Below are 14,538 nucleotides of genomic sequence, written 5' to 3'. Positions count from 1 at the left end.
GATGAAGGGAAGCCTGGGAAAGCTTCCCCTATGGTTCAATTTGAGAAAGGAAGGCTGAAATTAGGGTTTTCAGCAAAAAGACCAAAAATTACAGCAAAAATGAGAGCTGTTTTGCTGAATTTCAGTCATTGGGAGTGAGTAGGAGAGTGATTAGCACTTGGAAACACTCTTGGAAGCTTGGAAAACACCCTAGCAAGTTGGGTATGGCTATGGAGAGCTTGGAAATGGAGAGAAATGGTGGAAAAAGAGTTTTCAGCCTCCAAAAATCCTCATGAAGAGAAAACACGAATTTCTCTTAATAAGTAAGTGAATTGGGGTCCAATCAGGTGAAGGGACATGGGGAGATGCCCATTTATGAGTACAAAGGGAGGATCAGGTCTTGGACATTGAGTCTTGTCCGCCTCAGGACTTCAGTGAGTGTGAACTTGGAAGCGGTCATAATTTATAAGTGACTTTTCGGCGCCCAAACTTTAATGAAGTGGGAACGCACTCACTTATAAATATTGGCTAAGTCCTAAGGGCTATTTGAGCCTAGATTGGGTAATACTTACCACCTGTTCACATGCCACACAACCATGTCAGCAGACAGTTTCACACGCACGGTTCACGGGCGGGCGTCCCCTTACCCGGAACTACACATTGGTCAAGCAAGCATGAAAACAGCATGCAATTTCAATTGCAAGCAAGCACATAAAGATGCTATGCAATGCAGCATTGGCATGAGCAAAGGCATGTACACAAAGGCACAAGTCCCAGCGGAAAGCCAAGTCCTCCAGGTGTTTCCGGGCATGTACACAAAGGCACAAGTCCCAGCGGAAAGCCAAGTCCTCCGGATATTCCGGGCATGATAACATCAAGTCCCAGCGGAATATCATATCCAACTATACAGCATGACACGTGTCAATCACATGCATAGGCACATTCCATAAGCCATGGACACCAATCCAATATGTACATAGTGTGAAAGCAAGAGTGAACCATTCGGATGGCCAAATGGTGACACTTCATATATCTAAGTATCTTCCTAGCCACATTCAAGTGTGGCTTCCTCGGGGACTGCATAAACTAACTCACCAACCCAACAGCATAGCTCAAATCTGGCCTGGTGAATAGTCATGTAAATCAAACTCTCTACAATGCGCATGTACATAGTAGGGTCCTCCGAAAGATCACCTATATCTCCGGTCAATTTCATGTTCTGCTCCAATGGCGTTGAGATTGGCTTACAACCTGTCATCCCATACTTGGACAACATGTCCAAAGCATACTGCCTCTACAACAAAAGTCAAATCCCTTGAGGAGATCTAATCACCTCTATACCCAAGAAGTACCGCAGCTCACCCAAATCCTTCATTTTAAACTTCCTCTTAAGAAGCATCTTCACCTCATGAATGTCACCATCATTGTTCTCTTTAACAATCAAGTCATCAACATAGATGACTACTAAAACAATGTCCCTGTCCGTCTTTTCACATAAAGTGAAAAATCTGCTATAGATATATGAAACCCAATAGTGACAATATACTCTCCTATCTAGTCTGACCATGCTCTAGGTACTTGTTTCAAGTCATACAAGGCTTTATGCAACCTGCAAACAAACTCTAGGTGTGCATGGTCCTCGTATCCTGGTGGCTGCACCGTGTAGACCTCCTCCTGTAAATTGCCATGTAGAAATGCATCCATCTAATGTAAACCATTTCTTAGTTGCAGCCATAGCAATGACTGCTCTCACAATTGCCATCCTAGCAACCGGACTGAAGTTCTCCTCATAATCAATGCCATAGGTCTGTGCATATCCTTGGCTACCAATCTTGCCTTGTATCTATTCACAGACCCATCTGAATTCTGCTTTACTTTATAGATCCACTTGCATCCAATTGTCTTATTCTCCTTAGTCAAAGACACCAACTCCCATGTCTCATTTGCATCCAATGCAGCCATCTCTTCATCTATGGCATCTTCCCAAGGCTTATGTCCAGGTGACTCCTCAAAGTAGATGGGTTCTATATGTTGTATTACTTTGACCATATAAGCATAATGATGGGCTGTATGTTGTTGTTTACATCAATCTCTATGGAACCCTTCATTGGACTATACCAGCTATTCATGTCATCATAAACAACATCCCTACTCACTCGCATCTCACGAGTAGTGGGGTTAAAGCATCTAGAACCTTTTTGCTCGAGGGAGTATCCAATGAAGTTACATTTTTCTGGTTTGAGATCTAGTTTGCTTCTCACTTCATCTAGCACATGTACATAGGCTATGCAGCTAAACACTTTCAAGTATGCCAAATCTAGTTTTTTATCAGTAAACTCCTGTTCAGGCATCATGCCATGAACTATTGCTACAATGGGAGTCCTGTTCATAATGTAAACCGCGGTTGCTACTGCTTCAGTCCAAAAGTAATGAGGCATTCCTTTCTCATTCATCAACACACGGGCAACTTCTGAAAACTATGTAAGGTTGTGGTGTTTCTAACATTTGATTGATAATATGAAATCTAATATGAGAAAAAGAGACTTGATTTTACTATACATAAAAAACTATAGTTAATGGTACATGGAAAACTGTGGTACCTTGATTTTATTATACACAAAAATGTGACACCTGGCTTATTTATACACTTGATCATGGTTGTTGAATTTCTGACCTTTAACTAGTAATATGCAACCTAAGATGATAGTAAAAGATTTGATTTTACTTTACGTGAAAAACTATGATAGCTAGCTTATTTTCGTACACTTGATCATGCAATACTTTTTTTTTTCTTGGCAAGGAAATGTATACTATATTGAGATTTATATACTAAAATATCGTTTATTATAATAAGACTTCTATATAAAATTTATACTATAATGAGACATCTATAGTAAAATATTATTTATCCTTAGCAAGGAAATGCCTATTATAATGGATCTTCTATACTAAAATATCATTAATAATTTATACTTTATCCTTTAAAACCAAAGGCGACTCTGCCTCCACTCTCTGAAGTCTGCCCTCATCCTGTATCTCATAGTAGAGGCATCTACCATCCTCAGTGCAAGCTCTGACAGCAATCAGGATCTCCAACTGTGTAAAGGCTCCCATCCACCGTGGGGCCGCTGGCTCAAAAGGCGTGAACCACTCCTCAGTGAGAGCCTCCTGAATGTCATCCCTCATAATCAACCCCCCTCTGAAGTGACTCAACCTCTCCGCCTAGATCTCCTCCGGGAGACTGCAAAAGACCTGCCAATGTCCAAAACTGCGTGCTGGGCCTGCCGCCAATGGTCCCCAGGCTAGACGAGGCCGAGAACCCAGCATATGACCCTACTCTGTGCGTACCGCGGGGCTCCAGATGAGCGGCTGTCTGGCCCACTCCTCCTCACAAGTGGGAGGTCTCTGAGAAAGCCCCGGTCTCAGCAACTCCCAAGCTCGCAGGATACTCAAGGCAAATTTGTCCTCCCATCCTCTACTGAGGCCTGTCCTCCTCATCTCTGTGAAGATCCACCGTATCTTTGGTGCCCAAGTGTCCCCTGCTGGGGGAGCTCTAGCCTGCAGCCGCTAAAAAAGAAGCTCCTTCCAAGGCTCAGCGCCTGGAAGCAGCCCCCGACCAATAAGCTTCCCCGACAAGGCTCTACTCTGATCAACTGGATCTATAATGCCCAAGCCCCCCTGGGCCAGCGGAAGAGTAATAACTGCCCAAGCAACCTTAGCCCGGGCCGGCTGACCATCCCGCCCAGACCAAAGAAAGTTCCTGATCAGCCTCTGTACCTAGCTGATGCAAGAGCTCGAGAAAATCCAACAAGACGTGATATACCACATAATCCCTAAAAGCACCTGATTTGTCACCACAACCCTCCCAGCCAAGGAAAGCCGAGCTGTACTCCAATATAAAAGCTTCTTCCGAATGCTCAGAAGAAGCGGAGCGATCTACTGCTCAGGTGACAAATCAAGTCCAATCTGGCATCCCAGATACCGCACTGCTGTGCCAGGAGGAATCCATCTAAAACCCGGGTCTGGGCTCCATGCCGGAGCGGGGGCGATACTGATCCAAAAAGCCACTGTCTTGTGCCAATTGATCAATGCTCCCGAAGCCACACCAAAAACCTGTAGAGATTGCTCTGCCCTCTGTAGATTGGCCTCCTGGCCATGCAAAAACAATCCCGTGTCATCAGCAAACTCAGAATCAAGCAAGTCCTCACCCCAGACTGGAAGCTGAAGTCCTCTCAAACCAACCTCCTCTGCTGTCAGATACATGCTCATAGCCTCTGCAAAGAAAAGAAAAAGGAACGGAGCGAGAGGGCATCCCTGACGGACTGATCTGGTCAGCTCAAAACTCGGCCCCCGTCCTCCTGCCATCAACACCTGGCTACGAGCTTTGGAATATAAAGCCGCCACCCCTCGAGTCCAGTCTGGCTCAAAACCCAGGCGAAGCATAGTGCCCTCCAGAAAAACCCAGTCGACTCTATCGTATGCCTTCTCAAAATCGAGAAGCATAACGACCAAGCCCTCGCCGAGAAATCTAGCTCGGGTCGTCGCCTCCCAGAAGGTGAAAATGTTGTCAAGGATACTGCGCTCCTTGACAAATCCTGTTTGGGTAGCATGAATCAAATCCCCAAGGAAGGGCTGGATCCTCAAACTCAAGGCCTTGGCTAGGACCTTGTAGACAGTATTGAGGATCGTAATAGGCCTCCACTGCCGAATATCATCTGACACTCCCTCCCCCTTGGGGATAAGAAAAATCAAGCCCTCTGAAAAACTCTGTGGCATCACCCCAGTGTCCAAAACATGCTGAAAACCCCTGCGGAGGCCTGGCCCCAAAAGGTCCCAATAGCGCATAAAAAAGGCAGGCATCAATCCATCCTCCCTAGGGCAACTATGACGCGGGAGGGCCCTCAATGCCTCACCAAGCTCATCCTCTGCTGAAAGGGGCTCACCCAAAGCTATGCGCATACGATCTGTGACCCTCCTCTGCACATGGGCCCACACAGTCTGTCTGCAAGCATCACGTGCCTCCGTGGTGGCTGGCTCCGCTGAAAGCAGGTCTCTGTAGAACTCAGTGGCAATAGCTCTAATCTCCTCGAGCTCAGTGGCTAAAGCAGGTCCTGCCTGAGCTAGCGTACTCTTGCTCGAGCATGGCGGGGTCCGGTGATCTCAAAAAACCCCCCAGTCACTCTATCACCAAGCTGAGTCCACTGAGAGGCCTGGCGATGATAGTAAAACTCGTGTCTCTGCTCCTCTGCCTCTCTAACCTCCTGGCGTGCCTGGCTCAGCTGGGATGCCACCCACTCACATGTAGGCTGCTGCTCCTGAAGGCGCTCGAGCGAAGCAAGGCTACGTCTCAAGCGACGCTCCCGCTCTCGTGTCTCTCCCAGCCGTGTCAAGGCTATAGCGTGCAAAAAAGAGCTGAGCTCGATGAGCCCCTGGGCACACTGGCCTGCTGCATCCAGGTCAGAGCTCTGGCAATCCTGCCATATCCTCTCAATGTCCTCAAACAGACTAGGGTCTGTACGTATCCTCTCTGGGATCCTCAACTGCAAGCTAGTCTCCCGTGTCCTATCCTCAAGAGTCAAAATAACTAGCGCATGGTCTGAGAAAGAGGTGCTAGCGAGAATGCCAACGGAGCCACCACGCTCCCCGAACCTGTCGCCCACATAGAAGCAATCAATCCGTGATAGATTAGTCCCTCCCTGCCGGCGATCCGACCGAGAAAAACTAAGACTGTCCTGAGAACGGGAGAAAGCCTCATGCTGCCATGCATCAGTGATCCGCAGTGTCATACAAAATCGCTCCCAAGCTGCAAGCTCCGTGCCGTGCACTGTAACATGACTGCCTCCCACCCTATCGGCCGGGTCCTCAAGCATGTTGAAGTCTCCCCCAACACACCAATGTGCGGCCTCGGGCAATGCATCTGTAACAAGGGTCCAAAACTCTGCTCTGGCACTAGCATGATTGGGCACATAGACATTGAGCACACCAATGTGCTCATCGTGCATCCTCAGAATAACATACTGCGCTCTACCAGGCACACTGACCCCGCGATCCACAATGGCCTGCCGCCATGCATCCGCAATGACCATACATACTCCTCCCTGCCCACCCAAGGGGCCAAAACCTGCAGACCAAAAAGTGTCCCATCTACCAGGCATCACCGAACCATATCCCCAAATCCTGCTCTCACTCAAATGGTGCTCCTGCATCATCAGAATATCAATACTGCCCCCAACCAGGCATCTCTAGCAGCCACGATAACGTACATAGTGTGCACCGCCAAGGCCTTGTACATTCCATGAGATGATCCTCATGGATGACCTGCTGAGGTGGAGGCTGTCTCAGCCATACGGCGGGCCTTCGCAAGCAAGTGGCTTGGATGGAGAGTATGGTTGTCTCAGCCATACGGCGGGCCTTCGCAAGCGGCTTGGATGGAGAGTAATGCCCATCCGAGCGACTACGAATCTGCCCACCCGGTGTGCTACAAGAGTCTCAGACCAGGCGCCAGTGTGGCTGTGTCCCATAGCGACTGTCTCCCGCTCGGAGAAAGAATCCTCATGTATGCATACATAGCCACGGTCTCGCACTAGGTCTGCCACTATGCGAACCACCAAGTGTCGATTCCCGGAGGCATCCGCACTCCCAGTATCAAAGAAATGTGCCAACTCCCAGAGTCGGCCTACCATGTCTGTAATCTCCAAGTCGCTCACATGGTGAGAAAACTCAACTGCCTGTGTCTGCAAAATACTAAGAGCAAGATCGTCCACTCCCGGTCGCGAGTGCCGCAAAGAGGGAAGGAGAAGGCCACCGCTGAATCAAGTGCCTCCTCCCCTCGGGCCGGAAGTATCACCACATGAACTCTGATAGGTGCTGGCTCATGGGGGCCCTCCGCTCCAAATAGGCGTGTAAAGGAGTAGTCGAAAGCCTCCGAGCACTGTCTAGTTTCGAGACTACTCAGCCGACTGCGGATAGAGGATATCCGTGAAGCACGAATCGGCATGGTAGGTCTCCTCTGCGGTACACGAGCAAGGTCGGTGCTCAGTGCCCGCCGGACTGCAGGTGAGCGCCAGGGCACTGCCAGTGCCTCCCGGGAAGCTGAGACGAGCGGAGGGGGAGGAGGGGGTGGGGAAGGAGACGCTGAAAATGTGGGAGCGGGAACGGGAGGAGGCGAGGGTGGAAGCGAGGCGGGAGGGGGGGACGGGGGACGGGGGACGGGGGAGGGGGGGTGGAGGTGAAGGGGGGGGGGGGGGGGCGCTGGCATCTCCTGATCCTCAGTCTGCACTGGGGTCTCCTCCTGGAGGGGAGCAAAGCTGTTCCTCACTGGAACCCAATGATGCTGAGGCTGTGTCTGCTCCTACGTCGATCTCTGGGCATGTTGTTGTGGCTGTCTCCCTCTACAACGCCCCTGTCCAGGCTGCCAATCAGAGGTCTCTGTGGACTGAGCACGTGTCCCGGAGGCTGCCTGCCGAGCCGCATCTGTGGACGGGCCATCGGAGGTCTGCTGCTACGATGAAGGTCGGGGTCTCCTGTGAGGGCAGGCCTTGGCCAGGTGGCCGACCTGCCTGCATGTAAAACACTGGTTCGGGAGCCCCGAAAACTCCACTCTCTGATCGATCCATCCCCCCCCTATCCTAGGTAACTGAATGACCTTCGAAAGGGAGGAGATGTCAGGAACCAAAACTCTGACCAAAGGAAGGCCAGCTACTCTAGCCACCACTGAAGCTGCTGTGGGGCCAGTCTCAAGCACCAAGCCCACCAATGATCCTATCCTGGAAAGGAGCGGAAGGTACTTGCGGCGAAGTCCAGGAAAGCAAACTGTGACATGGAATAGGCACTCTCCCTGCTCGGCCGCTGTGCTGGGTCGAAACCATGCTGCCAATGTCTGAAGAAGGCCCAAGCGCCCCTGATGTCAAGGGGACTCATGGCTAGGACCTGGGCCACGCTCTCGGCTGTCTCGAACTCAATCTGGTAGTGTCCGCGGCCCAGTAACTGAACGTCCAAGATCTTGCCCACATCTCCAAGAAGGCAGGTCTGGAGAAGACCCCGGATCTCCCCTCTGCTGGGGCGGGTGCCAACTATACGGCAAATAGTGGAATGTACCTGGAGGCGTTCCACCTCTGCGGACGAGGCTCGCTTCCTCTTCTCGCGAAAGAGAAAGCCTGATGGGGGTATCCTTAGGGGCGGGCGAGGGGGCTGCGGAAGAGTCCCTCTGAGGTGAGGCGGGAGGGGCCTCCATCAGAGTCTGAAGCTGAGTCGAGGGGAAAGCGCAGATAGAGGGTCCTGCAAGAACCAAGCTGCACGAAAACGGGGGGGAAGCACGTTTTATTTTCCGTGAGATCTCCACATCCCCTTGTCCTCTCAAATCAATGCATGCCACCGAAGTCTTCTATTGTCAGCTTATTTCTTTCTAAATTTTAATTTTAATTTTTTCCAACTGGCCTTAGGCCCAAGATGCTCCCACAGTTACCGTTTTTTCACCGCCCGTAGGTGCATTTCACTGCCTGTAGGTGTTTTTTTCCCGCACCAATGGAGCACTTAGCGGGGGTTTGAACCCAGGACCTCCCGGTCCCAAGACAAACACTTCACCATTGAAATACCACCTCATTGGCCTTTGGTCAGTTTATTCATGAAGCCCTCCGTCAAAAATGCCACCACTTCCATTCACATCATAACACCCCTTCCATTTCCCAATTCACCTGGCCTGCCACTTAACCTTTCTTCTCCTACATCATGGCCACCATTGACCTCTGTGGGTTGGTGGAAAGCCCAATGAATGTGTTGATCGGGCACCACCGGCAAGGGAATGTGGTAATCGGTGATAGCAGTTGGAGAGGCTGGGCGAGGAAGAGGTAGTGAAGTGACAGTGAGGTGGGAAGTTATGGAGGCAACTAAAGGCTCATCCTCCAGGAAGGCCAACTCCTCCAGGTTGAAAGAAAACTGTGGATTAGCCAGTGGAGTGGTGGAGGTGACAATGGAAGGAACTCGGGTGGAGATGGGAAGCTCACTGGACTAGGCGCATGCCACCATCAGTGTCCTCCGCTCCAAGTTGGCCACTCTCCACACTGCCCTCTCTACCTCCAAGGAAAGGCTACCCAATCGCAACTTGCACAAGTTGAGGCTGCGCTCGCAACTCTCCACACTTCCGCTCAACCAGGAGTCAGAGGAGCTTTCTTCTCTTTGAGCACAGGCTGCAGAGAGGGACCGCCTCTGTCAAACTCTTCACATTGCTTTTGAAGGCTTGCTGTTCCGGGCTCTGCATCGGCATATGCCCGGGGACACTCCACCGGATTTCCAGGCTCGGGATCTACATCATCGGCTCCCTGAATAGTTGTCCTAGGAATTTTTAATTCTGTTTGCAGGACACTACACCCCAAATTTCCAGCCTCAGGATCTACACCATCGGCCCCTGAATAGTTCTCCTAGGATTTTTAATTCTGTTCGCAGAGTGTTCATTATACATATTCATGGATTTCCCCACGAATACTTTCATGGTTTTCATCATTGTATATATATATATATATACCTAGATGAATCGTCAACCCGGGTGTAGAACTCTGTATCAAGATATGCTCTCACACACGCAACACACACACACACACACACACACAAAAGAGTATATATTCACACACAGCCCTTCGTACTGAGTTTCTGTCAGCAGGTTCCATTTCATCTAGCTCCACCGTTCCTTGACAAGCACATTTATCTCCAGGTGATTCATTGAGGATGGTGAAATACCTAGTGGTGGACGACCTGTAGCTGCCATGGGTGTCTGGCCAGTTGGAGCACCTTGGTTGCAGTAGTGTTATGATGCCACTCTTGGTTGCAGTGGTGTGGCAGTGTCACCTGGTCACTGTGCAGCGCATTAAATGTCTCACAGCAGGCACCATCAATTAGCCGTATTCCGTATTGGGTGGTGACCCCCGCCGAGTACCAAAGGCCAAAGGTCCCCTGTACTTCTGGCTAGACCATGGGAATGCCAGGAATTATCACTGATCTTGTACTTCTTGATTGTGGCCATTGTACCGCTCTGTCAATGAAATCTTCCACTGTTCTCATTCAAGTGTTCTCAGTGTATGAGTGGGTGTAAGTGCGGTTAACTTCGTTAGTGTGAGACTAGTGGAGAGAGGTGGAGTAGCCTTGCATCTCCGTAGTCCGGTGTCACGGCTCCTGTGGGTAGACTGCCCAGTGTAGAACCCTTGGGACACTTGCAGTTGTGGTGTTCCACTTTAGCATGCCTGGGCAACCAAGTTTGCTACAGCAAAACTAACAGAAATGAAAAGTTGAAACGATGTAGGAAAGTCCTACATGCAGATAAAACTTGTAGCTGATACAAAAACATCAAAATTCACAGGGGTTTTGAAATACAGCTTGAACACAGGTGGAGGAGACCTAGGCATTTCTGATCGGGATACTGAATGAAAAGAGAAAAAAACCCAAAACCATCCTGAAAAAATCACTGGTATGTACCTCTGATCTCATAATAGAGCAGGTAACTGAAAAGGTAATGCTCCCCCCAGCCGACATTAGCAGCCATCGTGACTGCTTTAGGTACTGTGGCAGCTCCTCCAGGTGCTGCCCCAGCCCAGAGTAGCAGCTCTTCCGGCTTCTTCTTTTCCAGACCCAATCCAGATTTCCAAACCAGCCGGAGTCTTATCTCGACACCTGGGGCAGAGGCTTGCTGCATTCGCTGAGCAGACTGTGGCCACGGGTATTTCTTTGGCCTTATCTTTGGGGTTTCACATTTTTCAGGACTTAAACTATGGATAAGAGGCAAAGCCCTCCTTTTTGGGCATCCTTACCTCTCCACAGAAACCACCCATTAGAACCCTAAAATAGGAATTGGCAACAAAGTAGGGCAGGACCAAAAGCAAAGGAAAGTGTTAGCACTGAATATCAAAGTGCTAGGTTCCAGCCATGACCTTCGCCAACTCTGCTGGTTTCTTTGCTAGTCGTTGTTCCCTTGTGACAATGGTGAGAACACCACGGCCACTTTTTATTCTAGTGGAGTAGATAGCTTCCAAAGTCCCAGTGAATGGCAGGTGTAGCATCCACTAAGACCCATAGAATCTCATTTGTGAGACCTGCTTTAGACCACCTTTTGGGCAATCTGGAAAGCTGGAAAGTGGCCCATGGACTGTGAAGGGTGAGTCCTTATTAGAGATTTTAAAAGCTCAAGGTGATGCACATGTATCAGACTGCAATGAGGCGGTAGATCCCCAAGTTTTTATTTTTTTGCCATTCGGGGATGCTCTAGGCATCTTCTGTTGTAGATTGTATGCACAATATACTATAGCTCTACCTTTAGCATGGATTGAGCCTGTGCAACTCTCCACAGAAGATGAACTTTTACAAACACAATTCCTGTATATTTCACCATTTGGTTTCATCCACAGGCCCAGTTATCCTCAAAGGCACATGTCACACTCTATGAGGATTTCCATTGACTACGTGCACACCATCAGCGAATTGAGACAAGGATCTATGGTGATCCATATTCATGGAGCATTTGTTAGCTTTGTGAGATAGGGAAGATCAAATCAGTGGGTTGGGAATGCGCCCAGCAGAGAGTTGGAAAGAGCCTTGGCTACAAGAGAAAGACCATCACTTAGAACACACACACGCACTCGTACACGCACACAGAGAGAAAGAGATGCTACACCAGACCTGCTCTTACAGTATGGGAGAAAATGATATGACCCTCCACTTGCATGCCTATCTTGAACAAGTGTTCTGAAGATGAAACAACTCAAACAAAGCCAGCCGGTGAGAGAGAGAGAGAGAGAGAGAGAGAGAGAGAGAGGGAGGGAGGGAAGGAGGGAGGGAGGGAGAGAGGGAGGGAGAGGGGTCTATGAGACCATGGTAGTACCTCAGAAAATGCAACAACCATGTGTATTGCCATGTAGTGTAAAACTACACACTAGGAATTGTGACACAAATAAGCCTGAAAGAACTGAATTGCACCAGATAATGGTACAATGGGGAGCCACGCAGAGCAACTGCATCCCTGACCAAGGGTAACACCAATGCCACAACAACTCTCTACTCGCTTTCCGACAGTATACAAGACGAGAGCCACTAGCACGTCATCAAAAAAACAACTATGACATCTTTCATTAAATCTGGCACCTTCAGATAACCAACCGCAACCGCCGAGCAACACTACAATCTACAGAAGAGTCACAATCACCATGACATGAACAAGTTATGAGACCAACCACACCAATCACAATCTTGTACACTAACCAAGAGTCAGGGCCTGGCATGGCAGTCAACTATCTTCTGAAGTGTCTATAGACTCAGTGTAAGTATGTGACCAGTTACATGGATATATATGATGACATGGGTATGCTACGTGATGTATGATCCAAGTGGCCATATGATAACATGGGTATGCAATGTGATAAGATGGAGGTGCTATGGACCTCCTATTTCTACCTGCAGAACAAAATTTTGATTTTCATTTCTACCGGCAACATATTATTTGTTTTTTAAAGAAATCTTGGGAAAAAAAACAATTTCACATGCAAATTATGTAAGGATTCTACACAATTATTATACTTCTCTTTTAAGACTTTTGGAGATTCTTACTGTTTGTGGAAGGATCGTTGATCCCGGCAACTGATCGTTCTGCCTCGATCTACTTGCAGTGTTAAAACATAATCAAGGCGCTCACGTTTGGTTGATTAATAACAGATATATATATGCATCGATCATCGTACATACTGTGCTTAACGACAATCTGCTTCTTCATAATTAATAAAAGAAATCTATTATTATCATTTAATTATCTTATTATTATTCATCATATTAACAACTTTCATGTTTAGTTCTTCATTAAGTATTAAATTACACTATTATGATATAGCATACTTATTAAAGTACTTTTATGTTTACTTCTTTATTAAGTATTAAATCACACTATTATGATATAGCATACCTATTAAAGTACAATATCAATTGCTTTTATCATGATAAATATATTATTATATTATTTTTATCTTAAAAAATTAAGAACTAGAAGAAAAGGTAAGATATGTGCGTGTGTGTGTGTGTGTCGCTAAAAATATAATTTTATCTTTTATACTAGGCCAAAATTAAAGGGTAACACTACAATCTGCAATCTATAGAAGAGTCACAATCACGATGACATGAACAAGTTATGAGCAGCGCTCGAAAAAAATCGAGTATAGTCTAATCCCACCCGTGGATTTTTAATTTTACCTTTTTCCAAAAAATCAAAGGTTTTAATACCCTCCAAGTTGTAGGGCTTCAAAGGTTTTTAACCTTTCAATACATAAGTAGAAGGTTTTATCATTTGGGTGAGGTGGGGAAAAAGGTATTTCAAGGGAACCTTTGAAAACAAAAGGTATTAGATTCTAGAATAGTGTATAGAATACATATAATATATATATATATATATATACACTCTATCATCTATAAGATAAAGGGCTTGCTTTTCCTCTTGAAACGTGGTAGCTTTTTTAGGCGCATGGGCCAGCTTTCCCTCTTTGCACGTGTCGCCCCTCTCTACAGCAGCGCCGCCTCCTGTCTTGCAGGTTGTAGAGCTGAAAACCTGCATGCAACCGCCCTTTGTCAATGAGGCATGCAGAGTTTTTTGAATATCATGCAGGCACGCGTTCTTCTCTTCCTCATTTGTTCAAAGTTGCGCACACCCTGGTTAAGCAGTCCCCTACGTTTTCCACTTGGTGGCTCCTCATCAGTCTCTTCGCCCTTCGTACTACGGTCTATTTCTCTCTCTCTCTCTCTCTCTCTCTCTCTCTCTCTCTCTCTCTCTCTCTCTCTCTCTCTCTCTCTCTCTCTCTCAAGTTCTAATGTCCTCTTTGTATGGCAGGTTGCCGAGACGAGTAGGAGGTGTTCACCAATGACGTTCTACTTCTTGCGCCATCTTAAAGTAAGTCTGCAAGAATCCAGTCCTTTGTTGACTCCGGCGTATGCATGTGTGTGTGTGTGTGTGTGTGTGTGTGTGTGTGTGTGTGTGTGTGCGTGCGTGAGTGAGAGAGAGAGAGAGAGAGAAAAGCACCATGTATACTTTGTTGGTGGTGGTGCCAACAACTGGATAGCAGCTCTGCTACACTGCTCCCTCCCACATGCATGATTGGCACAAGAGCTTTAAAGCAAACGCTCAGTCTGTTTGTGCATGAGAGAGAGAGAGAGAGGAGTTGTGCTATGCATGTGTGTGTTTGCGCCGCGTTCTATGCTCTCTTTTTTTGTATGTGTGTGTGTGTGAGAGAGAGAAAGAGAGAAAGAGAAGGAGCAGCTTTGCGCCATGCAAGCTTCACTCGGTCAATCTGCACGCACGTGTGTGTGTGTGTGTGTGTGAGAGAGAGAGAGAGAGAGAGAGAGAGGAGTTATGTGTGTGCATGTGTATGTGTGGCGCGTTCTGTGCTCTTTTTTTGTATGCGTGTGTGTGAGAGACAGAGAAAGAGAGAGAGTGTGTAGGACCAGCTTTGTGTCATGCAAGCTTGGCGTGAGAGAGAGAAAGAGAGAGAGGTTGTGCATGTGTGTATGAGTGAGTGTGTGTGTGGGTGTGTGTGTGTGTGT

At 47.9% G+C, this 14,538-nt stretch overlaps 1 protein-coding gene across 6 annotated transcripts in view; it reads right to left on the bottom strand.

Annotated features, from left to right (window-relative positions):
- D2HGDH (FAD-linked oxidases family protein) overlaps positions 1-12,727 on the bottom strand; it is a 40,527-nt gene extending 27,800 nt beyond the window's left edge. For 2 of the 6 annotated variants that reach the window (XM_086812547.1, XM_086812550.1), the window contains exons 1-2: positions 12,565-12,693; positions 12,220-12,411 (exon numbers count right to left, since the gene is read on the bottom strand). The gene's annotated coding sequence lies outside the window, so the exon portion shown is untranslated. Of the gene's footprint in view, positions 1-11,842; positions 11,945-12,219; positions 12,412-12,564 lie in introns of those variants that run through there. The other 4 variants (XM_086812546.1, XM_086812549.1, XM_086812551.1 and 1 more) reach the window with 3 other exon arrangements.
- Between the last annotated feature and the right edge of the window lie 1,811 nt (positions 12,728-14,538).

The sequence above is a fragment of the Cibotium barometz genome, chromosome 18 (assembly GCF_041138505.1).
Source record: "Cibotium barometz isolate CiBa-2024 chromosome 18, ASM4113850v1, whole genome shotgun sequence".
NCBI classification, from domain to species: Eukaryota; Viridiplantae; Streptophyta; class Polypodiopsida; order Cyatheales; family Cibotiaceae; genus Cibotium; species Cibotium barometz.
This window is presented reverse-complemented; position numbering and strand designations above follow the sequence as displayed.